The sequence below is a fragment of the Mya arenaria genome, chromosome 2 (genome assembly GCF_026914265.1).
Source record: "Mya arenaria isolate MELC-2E11 chromosome 2, ASM2691426v1".
NCBI classification, from domain to species: Eukaryota; Metazoa; Mollusca; class Bivalvia; order Myida; family Myidae; genus Mya; species Mya arenaria.
This window is the reverse complement of record NC_069123.1, coordinates 9,397,413-9,415,868: the sequence shown is the minus strand read 5'-3', so window position 1 is coordinate 9,415,868 and position 18,456 is coordinate 9,397,413.

Genomic DNA, 18,456 nt, shown 5'->3' with positions numbered 1-18,456 from the left:
TTGGTCAATACATAAATAACATTTCATGGACAAACATAAACTCACGTATAGACTTGGACAAAGTATATAATCTCTTGGAGCGTCACCATTTTAATACGGGATTTACCTTCATATCAATATCTATACTTTCAACCAATCAGTTCACTGCATCTCATCACGTGACGCGTTTAAACCAATGATATTGTTTTCAGTAGCCCATTCTCAGAAAAAACATTGGCTTGGGCGATAGCCTTGCCAAATTTCAAAGATTATTGTTCAACTCCTCCTTCTTGCCTCCACCTTGGTAATTGTATTGAAGTATTATTATTTTATTTGCCCATGCCATTTTAGTCAAGAAATGTTAAACATATTTTAGTCAACATTGTATAACCTTTTTTATTTATGTCCGAACTCCATGGTTATTTTTATGGTGTACCGAATATGACAAGCATGTAATAAATTGATTTTTTTTTTTTTGTAAACTTTATTCTCTTTATGGATTACCTTTTGTAACTTGGCGGTTTTATCCACCTAGATATGATATCTCGGTTTAACTGCATAATACGTGTATAATATTCTGATAACACTTTTTTGGAGTTTTTTTAATTAATGCCTTTTTTTATTCTATTTTTATTCGAACCTTACTTTGGTCAATACAAAATATGCAAAAGTGTTCAAGCTTAATGAAAACTGTGCGCACGTTTGTCTCAGTAAATTGCACATTTAAAAATGGCTGACGCAGTTGAATTATAATTAGATAACTTGTTTAAACCAGTGAGTTTATCATGATTGTCATAATTGATCGTTATTTAATTCAATAAACCAGCATGAACCACGAACTCAATCACATTAAACTGATTTATTCTTCTTCTGTTCGTGTTTTCGTGTTAATGGATCGACCCCCTTGCATCTGTACAAATGTATTGTAAAATATGTTTGCCGAAATTAAAACAGACATCACTCAATGGTTGCGGTACAGAGGCTAGCCAAAAAGGCAACGAGTATTGAAACTAGGAATTATAATTATCAACGACAACAGGACAACGGACGCTCGGTAAAGCTGCTTTTATCCTGGTTCAATGACAGTGTTAGAACTATCATTTATACTGGTCATTGTTGACATATTTGTGTTGACTTAAATGTCATGGACCGATGTATTGGTCAACAGGACGTTTTGTTGGCCATTTCAGGTCTTGTTTATATCACAGTTGAACGTGATGACGATGAATGTTTGAGCAAGTAAAAGTATCGTTGACCGATGTTTTGCTATTAAGTAACAGCTGATTCACACACCGCAAGTGTTCATCGCTCTTCTGATATTGCACATGTAGATCTGTTCATACACGTCGCACAACGCTGGAACATGGCGATGACATTGCAATGAAGTGACGTCACCAATAACACCACGGATAAGGCTAACACGCCGAACTCCACTGCCACGAGGTGCGATATTTTTTGTTTGAAAATTCAATTCGGTGGTCATGTCCAGCTTTCATAACTTTATTATATCCTCATACACAATTGCTGATAAGCCGCTTAAAGGATTCTGCTGAGAGAGCGGCAATGAACATGCAATGTATATCAATTTTGTGAGGAACTATTTCAGTTGACATTATGAACCTTTCCACTGGCGAATATGTCACAACCTTTGAATGGGTCATCCAGTCTCGTTTAGCCGACTTCACAAAACTTTTTTGCATTGCATAGATAATACCTGAAGTACAGTATGATGTCAGCGATCTTATAGTAGCGTTCCAAAACGACAGGTCATTACCTCCAATCGCGTAAGTGTATGATATGTGCATACGTTGGAGACATTGGCGAGATCAATGAACTATCGAAGATCATGACATAACAAACCCTTGCCATGTTTTTTTATTCAGTAAAGACGATACATGTAATGCCCATTTGACGTCATTCGATAGGGTAATACCAATGCATTGGGGTGTTTTGACTTGACACACTGGTACTTGAACTATACCTATGTTTGTATAAGCTCGACTGTTCCTTTTCTGTGAGAAAAGAATTGTTTGGCAGGATTGTAAGATACAAACCAATAATTTGGCCATCTTAAAATGTTTGACAAGTCGTTATTAAGAGCTGAAAAAGCTTCAGTAGTGCCGTCAACAATTGTGTTTTAATTGGTGTCATCAGTAAAGAGGCGACTATTGGCTTGGATTTCGGCATCGATGTCATTAATGTAGATAAGAAAACGAATTGAGGATTGTTCTACGCCGCTGTTGATATATTACCAGCTTGAATAAAAGTTTGAAACATTAACTTGTTGCTTACGGTATGATCGATATGAGACAAACAAGTTAAAACACGTCATTCAATACCAATAAAATAGAGTTTGAAAAGAAGACTTCGAAGCCATACTCTGCCAAAGTCTGTTGATGTTTTACAAAAGGCAGTGTTTTTTTCTTTACCTCCATTCAGTGCTCTACGGATATCGTCGTAAAAGTATGTGATTTGGTTCACGGTACAATAGCCTTTGATAAAGCTAGCCCGGAGATTTGTCAGAATGGTGTTTGAGTTCAGGTAGTTATACATATAACTGTGAACACAGCGTTAAATGAGTTTTCAGAAACAACTGAGAAAAGTGAAAAAGAATAATAATTGGGAGGATTTGATCGAACCGACTTGATTCATCATTTGAGTGTTTCCAAGAGGAGGCATCATGAACTGAACGTTGAACTAGTATTTTTTAGAAAAATGGTTCTGCTAATTCGTCTGCACCTTCTTAAAGTAACCTTAGACTAGCTATATATGGTTCGGTTGCCTTGGGAAGATCAATAAAAGATGTGCGTCATTTACGATGCAGATGTATGTGGTAATAGTAATTGATAAAGGGAGTGGTCGTAAATTGGCAATCAGCATTGGGTCGTGGCTAGTGTTGTTCCTTTAATCACGGTTTTAATCAATGTATGATTAGTTGATGAGTTCTGTTTGTTTATCAGTTATTTCGACAATTGGAATCATGTCTTTCCTTTTATACTGTCTGTGTTGATTTGTTCAATTATTTTATTTTCGTAGTCAGCCATAAAAGTTCGAGATTAAGATGCTCTTTCATTTAGTATTGTTCTTGCTTTGATTCTTTGCCGTTTGTAACTTTAACCTTTTGATGCACTTCAGAACGTTTTTTTTAATCCTTTTTACGAATTTCGTTGTTATTTGGTGTTTGTATTTGATCAGTTTAGGTTAATTAATTTCAGTTGAATCATTTGCCAGCACGCTGATGGATGGGTGAATTGATGGATGGATTGCAGTGATGAACTTCAGAGGAAATTGCAGATAAGGACTCATTAATCTTGTTTTATTACTTGAAAATTTACGATAAAGCCTTTTTCTGAATTAATTTATATATCCATTTATTGACATTATGTTACATGAACTACCAATGTTTTCAAAAATTCGTAGTATGCATTTGGTCCTCTTAGCTTTGTCACAGTGGTGATGGTTAAAACTGCACTCTCATAGATTTATCGTTCCGTCAACTTTTTTAATTTTTTGTCTTAGAATGAGACAATTTTTGCGTAAATATCTGCAAACCAGTGATAAAAGACTGCTGACAAAAGATCAGATTGCAGATTTTCATATTTTCGTTCGTAAATTAATGTTTTATGGCTTAAAGCGTTACTAACGGTTTAGGAAAAATGCAAAAAAACATCAATTTTTGAACTTCAATAAAAAAAAATCTGCGATCTATTTTGTCAGCAGTCTTATATGACTGGTATCCATGCATTTCGCATAAATTTGCTCGTTCCAAGACAAAAAATAAAAAAGTTGTCAAAACTTTTAATCTGTCAGAGAGCAGCTTTAAGGGTTTCTGGCAACATGGGGCGGGTGCTATTCCAAGATATCATTATATAAGTAAATACAACGATTTTTACATATCCGAAAGTCAATTACACCATTCCGATTAATACGCCGACTGAAAAGTTTGGTCAACAAATTTCAGAAACTAACTCGCACAAACATCTTGGCTTGGTCCTTTCCAGTGACTGTACATGGCACGAGCACTTTGAGTACATTAGAAGTAAGGCCCTCAAACGCATATGCATCATGCGAAAGCTAAAATTCCGTTTGGACAGAAAATGTCTAGAAATTATCTATTTTTCATACATTCGCCCAATTCTTGAATATGCTGATACAGTGTGGGATAATTGTACAGACTATGAAAATCAAAGCACTGAAAGTGCTGAGGGACGGTACTGCTTAATGCTGGCAGCAGGAGAGTTACATCTGGTTGTATGAATGTCAGATGTGTGGAAAGAGGAGATTGAATCAGACCGTACAACTCTCCTAGTCTGGTATTTTTTGTAGAAGAAAGATTCTTAAGTGGAAATTCAGGACCCGAGCTATGATTTAAAAAGGGCAGGGTGCAAGGTCAAACTGTGATCTTTTGATGTGCATTGAAAGAGCGCTAATGGGGCATTTGCAAGGGTCAATGTTCAAATATTATTGTGCATGTGTTGTAACTACTCTCAATACCAACACAAATGGTAAGGGTTGCTTTTATCTCAAATAAGTATCACAATTATGTTTCTGTATTATTTTTAAACTTTTTTTGAATTGACATTTAAAAATGATTTTGAATATCAAATAGAATTCATAATTATTGATGGAAGCTCTGCCTAACAAAAGGGCACAGTGGGGAATAGTAATACAGCAGCAAGGAGTCGGAAAATGGAAGCAGGCCTAGCTTAAGCATGGCAATGTTAAAAAAATGAGTAACAACTAATAGGCTATGATAACAACTATTTTGGCTTTGGTAAGAAGGAAACCACAAAACATGAACACTGAAGTACATACGGATATAAATTTTATTGATAGGTTGTAAATGTTTTTATGAATCTAAAAGGAAAAATGTAATACAAAATAGATTTAAATATTATTTATAAATGGCTGCTAATATAAGAGTATAGCTATTGGAGGTTCTTCATTAGCTGTAGCAGTTAAAATGCTGACAGTGGTGTATGCATATGATGTTGTTATCGTAGCTGGTTAAATTGACATATCAACAGTCAACCACACCTGTCATAGACCAATGCCTAAACACCAGCAGTTCAATTTCAGAAAAATAAGAACAAGCTATATGAAAAGGAACATTCTCTTTTGTGTGTTTTTATAGTTGGTCTATGATTTAATAAAAGTTATAATGCAGTTTTTTATTTCATAATCTGAATAGGTCTGAAATTGAGCCCAATTAACATTACATATAAAGTATGTCTTTATTTCTCCATAATTATCAATATTAAACCAGGGTCTATTGGATCAATTGGGGATGAACCAAAAGTACCAAAATCAGCAAGTTCAATTTTTCTTTAAAACAAGACTGAACTTATGAATAAGGGCTAGTACGAGGTCAAAAATGCAATTTTTTAAATGTAAAAATAAATATTTCTATCCCTGTCTCAGCTGTGTGTATACACTAAAGAATAGCATGTGGGGGTCCTGTGATTTTTACAAGACACACAAGCTATTTTTTAAAATAACTGGGATGTACTCGTCCAAAAACTCAATCAAAATGTACACTAAGATATAAATTCCATTAAAGTTTTGGACAGGTTTTTTTTTCATCTTGCAATGGTTTCATCTGGTGTCTATCCCTTGAAATGTATTTCAACCATGCCTGAATGACAGAAATCCAAGGTAAAGCTCTAGGAAATAATGGTGTAAGATGAAGGCTATATCAAAGGATGGATTTCTTTTAAAAGAATTGAAAAATAGTTTACCATTACAATTAACCAGTCTGTAGTGTTATATGAATCTATAATGAACTACTTTGGCGAAATGATAATGTACAAGTGATAGTGAAAGTAATGCAATTCATGGAAGATGCCGCAGCTGACAATTATCAAATAACATGAATGACAGGAAGAGTATATCCATTATCACACTCTTTTGAGCAGCATTTGTCATTATTTACAATTGAACAAGAAGAAATTTACATAAAATGAGATTAGCAATGAATCATGAGTGAAGTAATAATGTGAAAACAATGAATCTAAATGATACACATAAAAACGCGATAACATTGTAGCAGAAAAAACATGCAATGAGTGAAAATGATTACAATATGTCAAAAATCATTTATTTATAGGTTAAGCAGTGCATTTGGTTGGGAGAAAATCTTATTTTTTTAAAGGCTGTAAACTGCAAAAAGGTTTGTCCAAAAATATTTTCATAGCCGTTGAAAAATGTTTGGAATATGTTTCCATAAGGGCATTAGGTTATTGTTATTTTAATTATCAATTTGGACATTCCTAGGCATCCATGAAGTAGAGCCTGTTTTTTAACAGTGATCAGACTTCAAACTTAGAAATGTTAATGAAAATATATAGACAATTGAAAGCACAAATGTCAAAGGCTTATTTTCCGAGTTATTATAAGACATTCGCAGTACCGTCCAAAAATGAATTTCAAAAGATTCAAAATGAGGCCGGTAGAATCGTCTGTGGGGCTACAAAGCTAGTATCTATTTCCGTTCTTCACAAGGAACTGAGCTGGCCTACTCTTTCAGAAAGACGACTCAATCACAAACTATGTCTCTTCTATAAAATGGACAACGGCCTTGTACCTGCGTATTTATCATCCCTTACACCCCAAACTGTTGGTTCTCAGAATTATCCACTACGCAATGCATCTAATACAAGAACGGTTATGTCACGTACTAGTTCTTAGTTTTCCTCTTTCCTTCCTTCTTCTGTACGTGCATGGAATGAACTTTCTCGGGATGTGCAGGACAGCCCTTCTATTGCTTCTTTCAAGAGATCTATTTCAAATCAATCTTCAGTCTGCCCTCCATACTATTACAACGGTAGCCGTCGCTTGCAGGTACTCCACGCTCGACTGCGTACTAGTTGTAGTGCCCTTAACTATCACCTATTTTGCAATCAAAGTGCTTAAAGCACTGATGGACTAGGGCTTCATTCAGGGGAATGTTGACAACCATGTTCTAAGCATTGAAAAAATCGGCTCACATCACAAGGGGTCACTGTTTTATGGGCTAGCTTAAACTTTAGACTAAAACTGCTTGCAAGCTGCAAAGGAAATTTGAAAAATCTAGTTAAGTGTGTGTAGAGTGAGGGGGTGGGGGGGGGCTAAAGCGTTTCATCAGATAAAGTTATAGTTCTTTTGAATTTCTCCAAGTCGTTAAATCAGACTTGTACAAATTAATTTACGTGGTTGGCACACATACTTCTTTAATTGCAGTTTCAGAGAAGATTTTCAATGATGTAATTATATACTATATAGAAAACCTGTCGCCTCTTTTTCAGGGGAACTTTAAACCACAGGGCCATACTTTAAACAATCTTTGTAAAAGACATCTACATTGTACACCTATGTCATACTGCATACACAATGCTATTAGAAAGTAGTTTTTATTTAAAACGTGAAGAATTAGTTTCTCCCTCTTAATTTGTGCTTGGTATTCAATTCATATAACATGTTACCATGATAACTTAGTGCTGTTGATAAATATTAGGCACTGCCTTCTGTCTCATGCTATTCATATAAATGCTGCAGACTTTTGTACATAGCAAAGCAAGTTGAGTAGACTAAGATGAGATGAATATCGTTTTGTATGAAATATTGAAATGTTTTTTAATACTTTGACCATCAAATTTCATAACATGGTATCAGCAGTTCATCACACTGCTAGTCAGAATGGAATACCAAACATAATTTTATTCTTTATTTTATACCATCAGTAATCCACATGCAATACATATCACAAAATACTTTAACCCATATTCCGCTCCAGTGCAATACGGTCATATACCACTCTTGTGACGTCGGTACGCCGCTCTTCTATCTGCTGTTGTAGAACCGAGCGTTCACGACGTAAAGCATCCAGAGAGTCGTAAGAGGTCTCCTTCTTCTGAGTCAAATTCACAAGCTCCTATTGTATTTCCTTGTTCTCCTCCACTAGGGACTCAATGGCCTCTTGAACTTTTCGCGAAACCTTTGTCTTCGGTCGAGCGCCATTTTCTGATGCCGCCATTTTTTTAGTCAAATACTGGATGTCTGGACGGGACGAAATTAAACTGAACAATGACCAGATCGGATTAACACCTAAGCGACTATGGGTGACTGCGCATAAAAGTAGTTCCCATAATTATAACATTTTAGGCTAAAATGTGGTAACTGCGTTTTGATCCGGATATGGCGGAATGTCATATTTGATTCTGGTAGTTTTTTGTAGATTTTGATTTTACTCGGCTTGTGCCTTGTGGTGTACGAATCTGCAAAACTCTACTTGAGTCGAATACAACTTCATGGATCAAAACACAGTACTTATAACCCTATTATGTACATAGCCTGTTACCCCGTGGACAGAGCATCTTTAAGCCACAGGGCCATTGTAACTTTGAACAATCATTGTAAAAGACAACTACATACATGTACAAGATGCTTAAGGAAGTAGTTTGGAAAAAATTATAATTATTTTCTCCGTCTTAATTTGTATGCATTAGATAACTCAATAAATGCAGCAGTTGGCCATTCTTATATTGTCCTCTGTCACTGTCCTGATAGCTCCCTATCTCAATAGATGCAAAAGGTTGTAGGTTCATGATTCCCTGGTCCAATATGTCATACAAAAAGAAGATAGAATCAAGAAGCTTTCTTTTCAGGCACTCCAAATTTAATAGTACTGTAACATTTGGAGTGCCAAGAATTTGTAGGATTCCTAGGCAACAGGTATCAGGTGTTGCAGTACATTTGGCAAATACTTTTCACCCGTCCTTGTAAATCTAAAAAAGCTTTCATTTCGCAAAAGAAGTTCATATTACTAAATTAAGGTTGCTAAATCAGAGTTTGAATAATTCTGAAAACTAGATGTGCCTTTAATTGCAGCAATTTGAACTCCAACTCATAATGTCAATTAAGCTGGTTATGCAATACTGCAGTTCCTTGGTGTTGGGATTGCTTTATTTACTTGAATAAACAAACAGTTCTTGTGTTGGAAAGTACAATTTATTAACATGCATTTTTCTTGCCCTGACTCCATCCAAGCTTAAATCTTAGATCAACATGTACTTGGGGCTATGTGTAATATCAGTGAGAACTATTAGTTATGTTAATTTAGTGCCACTTATGATATTTCATTCCACATACAAAAACACTAACATATTCAAATCAATATCCTATGTTATGATAAAACCATTGCCAAGTTGGTAATTTGAAAAGACAAGAAATTATATCTGGTCAGGGTTTGACATAGTCTTTCTAGACAGCTGGGCTTGTTTTGCAGTTACTTTGAAAATCTTCAAAAGCTAAACTGAACAAGACTTGAGCAAAAAACTCACAATACCAAAAGGGGTTTTAAAGACTTATGAGATCATTCTCACATCACCTATACCATTAGCTCTTATCTACAAACTTAAGTCAACATAATAATTGATGTTTTACATAAATATTGCAATGAATAAAACATATTGCAATAAGTGCCAATAACATAGCAATCAAGTATGATCACTATAGGCCTAAACATGAAATTTCAACATTTTCCTGATAAACAATAAATAATTTTACTTAACTTAAATTTTCTCATTTTTTACACAAGCTGAAAAAATGGTCTCTTTTTGAATAGTTCACATATTTCATGGCTTTCATCATTCAAACTAACATTTCGCTTGTTATTTCAATATTCAATGATTTGTAAACATTCATAAATGATGGTTAAAATTAACATTCATGCTAATCATGCCTACCAAAAGCACCTGACTGACCAATCAGTATCCAATTTTGGCAGGGATTATTGGTGGTTCATTGAAATCAACCATGACCTCCCACAATCTGCACTGATCAACAGTAGTTAATGAATTGTTTCAATTGTTCTTATTTTCATAAACTTAGAAAACACAACTGCAGTGAATAAAATTTATTCCTCATCACTGAGAGAAAGTTTAGAGAAATGAATGAAGCCGAGTTACATCTAGTAGGATATCAAATCCTACAAATGTATTCATCATTTTTTATAACCATATTTAGTAAATGTTAAATTTTTGTATGTCTAAAAAGTTTCATTTTTTTGGTATATCAAAGAACACTTGTGTGTATAAATTTGATGATATTTTGTGATTCATTTAATTTCATTCCTGTTTCATTTAGTGTTCAATCCCAAGCTTTCTTGTTCACATTTAAGTGCAAGAAAAGTCACTGATCTGAATAAATTCATTATAATGTAAGGTCACATAAAAGATATATTGTGCTTTTTAAAAATAACATTTTTTCATCTGTTTAAAAATATGTCAAATGAAGTGCATTGACATTTTATTATGAGTTTAAAGCTGCACTCTCATTTTGACAACTTTTTAAATGTTTTTCTTGGAACGACAATACCTAGTAATATTTTTTAATGGAAAAACACGAAATAACTGCTATTAATAAATCATTTGTAAACTATGGGGATCATCAGTAGTAAGTTTCAATGAATTAATTGTACACTTCGATACCAAGTTTATGTCAATTTTCTACAATTTTCTTTAAATTTTTGCTTTTTCATCATTAACTTAGTACAGCCCCTTTAAACTGATTTATCAAATATTTAATAGTAATGGTCTACAACCAATATTTGTTTTAATTATTCAGGTTTCAAACTGCATTGTGTATGCGATTGGAAAGGTAATCTTGAAAGCTCACTTAGTATAATTTTTACAAATAACATTCACCCTGCAAGGTACTCATATTTGGATGATACAAAAAGATTTGCACAGTCATTTATGTATATTTGCATTTATTGATAAAGGATACCTTTTTCAAATCTTTGAATTAGATTACAAAGTATAAGTTATATAAATAAATATTCATTCTTAACTTTATCTGAATACACAGGGTAATGCATCAGTCAATTGTAACCATGCCCCCGCCCCCCGGTCCCGGAATAGCGGGGACTTTTACTTTCGGTCCAGCCAACCCCAGCTAAAATCCCCGACCTGCGGAGATAATCTGATGGTAAAGTCCCCACCAAATGCCCCGCACCCAAGGGACATTAGGTTAAGCCCCATCCACACTGTATTTTCCGGGAAGACCTGGCACTGCGGGGCCACCTTAAAGGTAAAAACATGGCCCATTTCGCCGGCTATCCCCGGTATACCCCGGATGTGAGAGCCGTGGTTACAATTGACTGGTGGATAATGATACATAGTGATCCAAGCTCATGCCAAGATGATTTCTGGTCTGACATCGCGAGGTTAGATATTCCTAAGCATAAAAAAGCCTTGACAGCATTTGAGAAAGACTGATGTGAGATTAAATCTTCATTACTTTACTATTCCACAACATAAGGGATCTTTATTGAATATTTTGATTTTGTTCCCTAAACGCCACAAGTCAACTGATTTATTAATACAAATTCAATTATATCTCCACAATTTTCAGCACTGCATTGTTAAATAAAACTCAAAAGTTACACTTGTAAATTATTTAACCAAATACCTTTCCCTCAAATATTTCACAAATTTATATTGATCTATCAACAACAATACATCACCATACTGTATCTCTGACTGATTTTTGATTTTCATTCTTGGCAAAAACAAAAAGTGAGCACAAAGCATCTTCAGAAAAAGAACTTGTAAAGTATGCACCAGACAATTAATTGTAACCACGCCCCCCCCCCCTCGGATTTCCATCCAGCTAATCCCCGGTAAAATCCCTGCCCTGCGAGAACGAACTGGTGGTAAAATCCCGTGAATAACCCCACACCCCGGGGATCTAAGGTAAGAGCAATTTCCTGATATATTTTGAGGGAAGACAAAACCACCGCAATCACCAAGCATTGCGAGGACACTAGTTCTGGCTTCCATAACTGTTATGTTGACATTTATTTTTTTGATGTTTACAACACGTCCAAAAAGGTAATATATAATGTTCGCTGAAGTTATTTACCTGAAAGGTAAAAACACAGCCATTTTCCCTGGTATATCCCCGAGGGGGCCGTGGTAACAATTGACTGGTGCATTATATAAGAGAGGAAATCAAAATTGAGCATGCAAGATTGTTTTATCAATGGCGATGGTTTATCACAATGTCATGTACTTACACTGAGAGTGGCTCCAAGATTTTTCTATGCACATAGGTAAACAATCATCTTATTCACAGAGCTGTGTACATATCCATTCATTTGGCTTCATTTAGAATGAAACTTCATAAATAAGTTTGCGCATATTTGATATGTTTTTATCTCCATTTTGCAAAATTGAAATCACATGATTTTTTCAAACGAACTTGTATTGCTTGAAAATTAACGTGTCAAATTAAAAATGCTACCCACGGTAAGATGAAAATAAATCCGTTTGATGGTGGTAATCATTCAATGGCGGCTTTATTGATAAATTTCCTCAATAAAACACTATGAAATTCACATCATCAGCATCCGGAAGTAGTTATAACATGTCTGAATCATTCGGCCGCTCTGGATCAGAGTAAAGTTTGAGGTCAATAAGTAGACTGGTACCCTGATTTACTTTTCCTCCAAAATGTATAGTTTTTAGTTAACATTAATAGTATTTGAACAATAAATACCAAAAATCATGTTGTATTTAAAAAAATTGCTAAGTGCCATGCGATGATTAGTTAAAAAAACTTTGTATCGAAAAGAAAATATTCACGGAAACATGCAAATTATGTCGAAAAAAAGATCAGGGACCGACTTCGGAATACCAACATTGTATACAGGATAACACCACTTTTTTAAACCAACTTTCCTGGTTGTTTTCTACTTAGACCGCACGCTTTATTCGCTTTTAAAACGTATGAATTCACAAGACATTTCGAATGCGCGACGGGCACCACGGTTAGCTGATACTAATTTCTTTTCGGATAAAAGAGAAAGAGGGTACCAGTATATCAATACAGAGCATTGAACGGAAAAACTTCGATGCGTACTTTTCCAATATGTTCATATTCTTATTGCATATAATCTGACCGTATGCAAGAACATTCGTATGAATACATTACGTCAATGAACCCTCAGATGCGGCTTGAAAATGCAGACATCGCGGTTATGGCTATGAACTAGGCCACAAGTGCCCTAGTCCAAAAACATAATAATTTCTGCTCTATGCGAATGTGGGGAAGTTGAAAGTAGCACTCACTTCTTCCTGCATTGTCCCTTGTATACGGATATTCGACAAACTTTAATTCGTGATATGTCTAGAATCACACGTGTTGACATTGATATCATTCTCAACGGTGATCCCACCCTTTAACAACGAGAGCAACTCAAAAATCTTCAGTTTTGTTCATAACTTCTTACAAAACTCGAAACGCTTTTGATTATGCTATATTCCCAGACTTGACCCTTTCTATCAAACGGTACAGGTACCCAACTATCATCAATCTAACTATCATCAAACTTACATATATTCTCGCTCTGTCTACTTTTGTTTTCTTCCATGCTCTCTTTTCTTCTTTTTGTTACCGAAATCATCATTTTTATACACTATTTCAAACGCATTCTTTCGTTCTCTTAATAATATTCTGCATATTTTCATTAACAACATATATACATGTAATTAAAATTGTCTAACCTTCTCATTACTCTGCATAACGTGTAACTTAATTCTCACGGAGAGAAACTTTATAAGCTATGCTTTCGTTTCAATCCGATTCAATATATTAATGCAAATACTTAAATTAGATTTAACGTGTATTATATGTATATATATATATATATATATATATATATATATATATATATATATATATATATATATATATATATATATATATATATATATATATATATAAATATCTTGAATAAAATATGTTTAAATCAAAAGTTTGGTTCAGCTCGTCCATGATAATATTAAGGCAAGAAATGATGAATTTAAAGGCAAAAAATGATGAATTTGTCAGTAGACCATGTCTTAACTATTATAATAAATCGTTGTGAATGATGATCGAGAAGGTCGGTCTAACCAGTGTCAATGTTTTGCAAAACATCTTAAGCGTAACGAGCTTCCATATCTTATTGCAGATAGCTTTATTTCATACATAAACTTCCTTTCTCAAAATAAACAATAGTTAAACGTGATATCTTGAATCTAATTTCCTTTTTCAGTCTCAAAACTCTTTAAAGGGATAATATAACACAATTTATACCAAAACAAAAATAGTATGCTTAGCTTGATCATGTTATAAGGGACATAAGATCGTTAGAAAAAATTTTGGCCGATGTATCTAGAAATTGGAGGCAGCTATAAGCATATTTGTGGGTCAGATTCCTTAACATGTATACATGTGTCGATATTAATGCTTGAAGTAACATGGGAATGGTTGGCTTTATCATTATGTGGGACACATGCATGGCGATAATTTTTAATGAAGTCGTATAAGTGATGATATGTCAAGAAAACACCGCTCCTTCTCAAAGTCTGTGTCACGGGTTGACCCGGTACATATACAGATTTCTCTATCAGTTGCATAGCCTGGTTACTGGTATATGAACATAGTTTTCCCACACATTTCGGTGGCTCAGCCGAAATTCCGGTATATGGATGTGTTTCATTCAGACTTTAGTTGTCTCAGCCGCTCAGCCGCTCAGCCGGACATGAGCATGTTTCTCTTTGACTTTACTTGTTTCAGTCGCACAACCGGATCACTGTTATAAAGATATCTTTCTTTCATTCTTTAGTTCTATCTGCCGCTCAGCCGAAACACCGGTACATGCGCATGTTTCTCTCAGACTTTACTTTTCTCAGTCGCTCAGCCAGAGCACCGGATCCTTGATATGTTTCTCTCAGACACTGGCACAGGATTTGAAATCTCAATCATTTAAAATAAAAATAAAAAGAATCTTCTAATTCCCAACTAAAAATTATGACACCAAAAATGTGAAAAAATATTGGATAATATTATTTTATAAATATGCATTGTTGTACAATATAGTATAATAAGTTAGTATCATATACAGTACAAAATGAATATTTATAAAAACAATGTCAATATTGTTTCGACATGTTTGGTTATATGGTATTTCTAGTTGGGAATTATAAGATGTTTTTATGTTAAAAAAATGATTGAGTTTGAAAATCCAGTGCCAGTGTCCAATAAATATATAGTTCAAAACTGTAAGAAAAAGTCATGTTGTATACAATTGATTTAATAATCATCAAAGGCGGCTCTGTCAAACAAGAGGGCACAGCATGGCAATAGAAAAAAGGCAGCAGGGTGTCGTCAAAGGGCAGCAGGGCTACCCCCCCCCCCCCCATGAGTACATGAGTATATGTAATTGTAATAACTACCTTGCCACTAAATATATTCATGAGATGAATAAAACATGATTGATAAGAAGCATAATTTGTAAAACGTTCATATAATAATTTCCTGATTTTAACATCCTTATTGGCTGCACGTTTACTTGTTATTAATACGATGTCATGACACTATGACATGTCACATGTCATCAATATCATGTAGAACCTTGACATAATTTGTAAATTGTATTTGTTGGCATTGGATGTTGTTACATGTGAAACCTTTATAAATGTTATGTCATGGCATGTTATGTTTAACTAACACAGCCATTTAATGTGATTAATTTCTGAATTTGACCGATGTTTTTCATCATTTCGTCATTGCCGGTTGAAATATGTGGTGTTATGATTAAGCAACTTTCCCCTGATATGATATTAAGTTCCGTACTGCTTAGTTTTATCATTAAATGTTTTAGCAAGGTTTAATCATTTTCATTTTATCTGTGCTGATGTTGTTGTTGTTGCTGTTGTCCTTGTATAAAATCGACGTATCGCCATGACCTTGTTTTCTGATTCGTCATTCCTCGTGGAAATCGTGCAAATCATATAAAATTTCTGGCTAATTTGAATGATTTTGATTTAAGTTATGCATGACGAAATCGCACAGGCGCTGATATTGTTGTTGTGGTTGTTGTTGCCTTTCGAAAATAATCGATGTACTGCCATAACCTAGTCATTTTATTCGTCATTTCTTTTGGAAAACAAAATGCTTGTCATCATGCAGATGTATTCGCATTCCGTATAGCTAGTAAAATCTCTCTGGTTCAAACATGTGTTGAGTTCTAAGGCAAGTCCCATCACTCTGGTTAAAACATTTGATGAGTTCTAAGGCAAGTCCCATCACTCTGGTTAAAACATTGGATGATTTCTAAGGCAAGTCCTATCTCTATGGTTTAAAACATTTGTTGAGTCCTAAGGCAAGTCCTATCTCTCTGGTTCAAACATGTGTTGAGTTCTAAGGCAAGTCCTATCACTCTGGTTAAAACATTTGTTGGGTTCTAAGGCAAGTCCCATCACTCTGGTTAAAACATTTGTTGGGTTCTAAGGCAAGTCCCATCACACTGGTTAAAACATTTGTTGAGTTCTATCAATTTGATTAACCGAAAATACAGGAAATTATTTTGAAGCTAAAGGTTATAATACTACGCGTGGAAATAAAAATGCACTTTCATTTTGAAATGATATCGCTCCAGCGTCTTAAAATGTTTTAAATTGGAATGAGGCGTAAAATGTGTTTGTTTCATGATTCATGCCCCAAAAAATAGGGAAGGTAAGAAGGATTTTTTTTTTACTTATTTTTCATATTAGGCAAGTTGTCTCTTGAGATCTTTCTGTTATTCAAATTAATAAATTATATGCTTATTATATAATAATTATAACACATATACAATCAGTATTTGCATTACTGATATTGTAAACAGCCGAAAAAGGACAAAAAATGAAACAAATGGGGAAAAAAATATATTCCTCATGATATCAAAAAGGTCGGTTGGGGCAAAGCAATAGGGAAAGTCGGGAAAACTGAAACAAACATTATTGTTTACGCCTAAGTGCATTTGAATAATGGTAGATCATTTGTCTTCATAGATTTCCTACCTGGCAGCAGACAAGGACGAGTTAGTTTCGAGTGTGTGAAATTACAAAGATTTCCTAAGTAACCTAAGTGAAGCTTATGTGTGCGAATGAAAACACGCATTCATGGCCCTTATTTTTAATACATCTTAAGATAAGCGCTAGCCTAAGCCAAGCTCATGTGTGTGAAATAAAACCGAAGAATTTCATGAAAGGTATTCCTGAAATGTTTTGTACTATTTTCTAATTTAAGCTACGTCAATACGGGGAGTGTCTTTGTGGATATATAAAAAAGACACCCATACCGCATTTAAACTTCGAGATAATGGGGTGGGGACTCACGTCCCCAGTGCACATGTATTAAAAACATAGCTTTATGTCTTCGACATTCAGACACTTAATGATATATATGAATATATACGATCGCCTAAGGAACCTTTTTGTGAGCTAGCTGATAGTCAGGAGTTATGATATCTGCGCCAAGAAGTGCATGAGTAATGGAATTGGCCATATCTCAACACAGACGGGGGGATACAGGTATCCGACGGTGCTTGTCAAAATGAAAATGAGGTTTCTACAAACTGATACACACAGACGTTATTCATATTGGAAAAACAAGCCCCACAGGTAAATAGAAGGACGAACAGACGGACACAAGATTGTACCCCCCCCCCCCACATACGCACACTCGTCGCACCACGCACCCTGCGCACTGCATGCGTATCATCCTCTTGAGTCCAGAGTACTCTTTAAAACTTCATTGAAGAACGGCGTTACTGAATGGATAATATGATAGTTCACGCGAAAAGTAGGGTTAAACCTCTTTTCAATGACGTATTGAATTTCACTACACACACATTTCTCTTCAAGAAAAACAATGTGGTCATGGCCATAACATGGTAAAGTTCCTTTCAAGTTCAACTAGTGAACAAATAATTGTATTTGGGTGATTTCATTATTAACCAAATAGCAACAAGTCTTTGTTTTTGTTCGTTCGTATTTTGGAATTCGATAAATTTTTACACCAACGCTTAATCATCGCGGTTTCTTTAAATGATCATTTTCAACATAATTATATAGCCTGGGTTACCTGCCCTTACCATTTCATTACCAATTAGTACTCTTGTTGTGCAGAATACGCTGGGAACCAGATTACATAATTATATTGCTATTGAATGGCCACCAGTCTTTTTACAGAGTCAATTAAAAAACTGCTGTTCGAGTTAAAGAGAGATTACAACTGAAATAAAAAAGCATTATTTCTCAAATAACTTATTTTGTACGGAAATAATATATGAAAAGGCCAGAAACGGTTCAAATAATGCGCCAGTCAATTGTAACCACGCCCCCCCCCATGTCCGGGGGTATACCGGGAATAGCCGGGGAAAAGGGCCGTGTTTTTACCTTTCAGGTGTCCCCGCAGTGCCGGATGAATGCGGTGATTTTGTCTTCGCGTAAAATATAGCCGGGAATGGGCCTTGGGTGCGGGGGCATTTGGCGGGGATTTTACCATCAGTTCGTTCCCACAGGGCGGGGATTTTACCCGGGGTTGGCTGGACCGAAAGTCAAAGTCCCCGCTATTCCCCGGACCCGGGGGGGGGGGGGCGTGGTTACAATTGACTGGTGCATAACA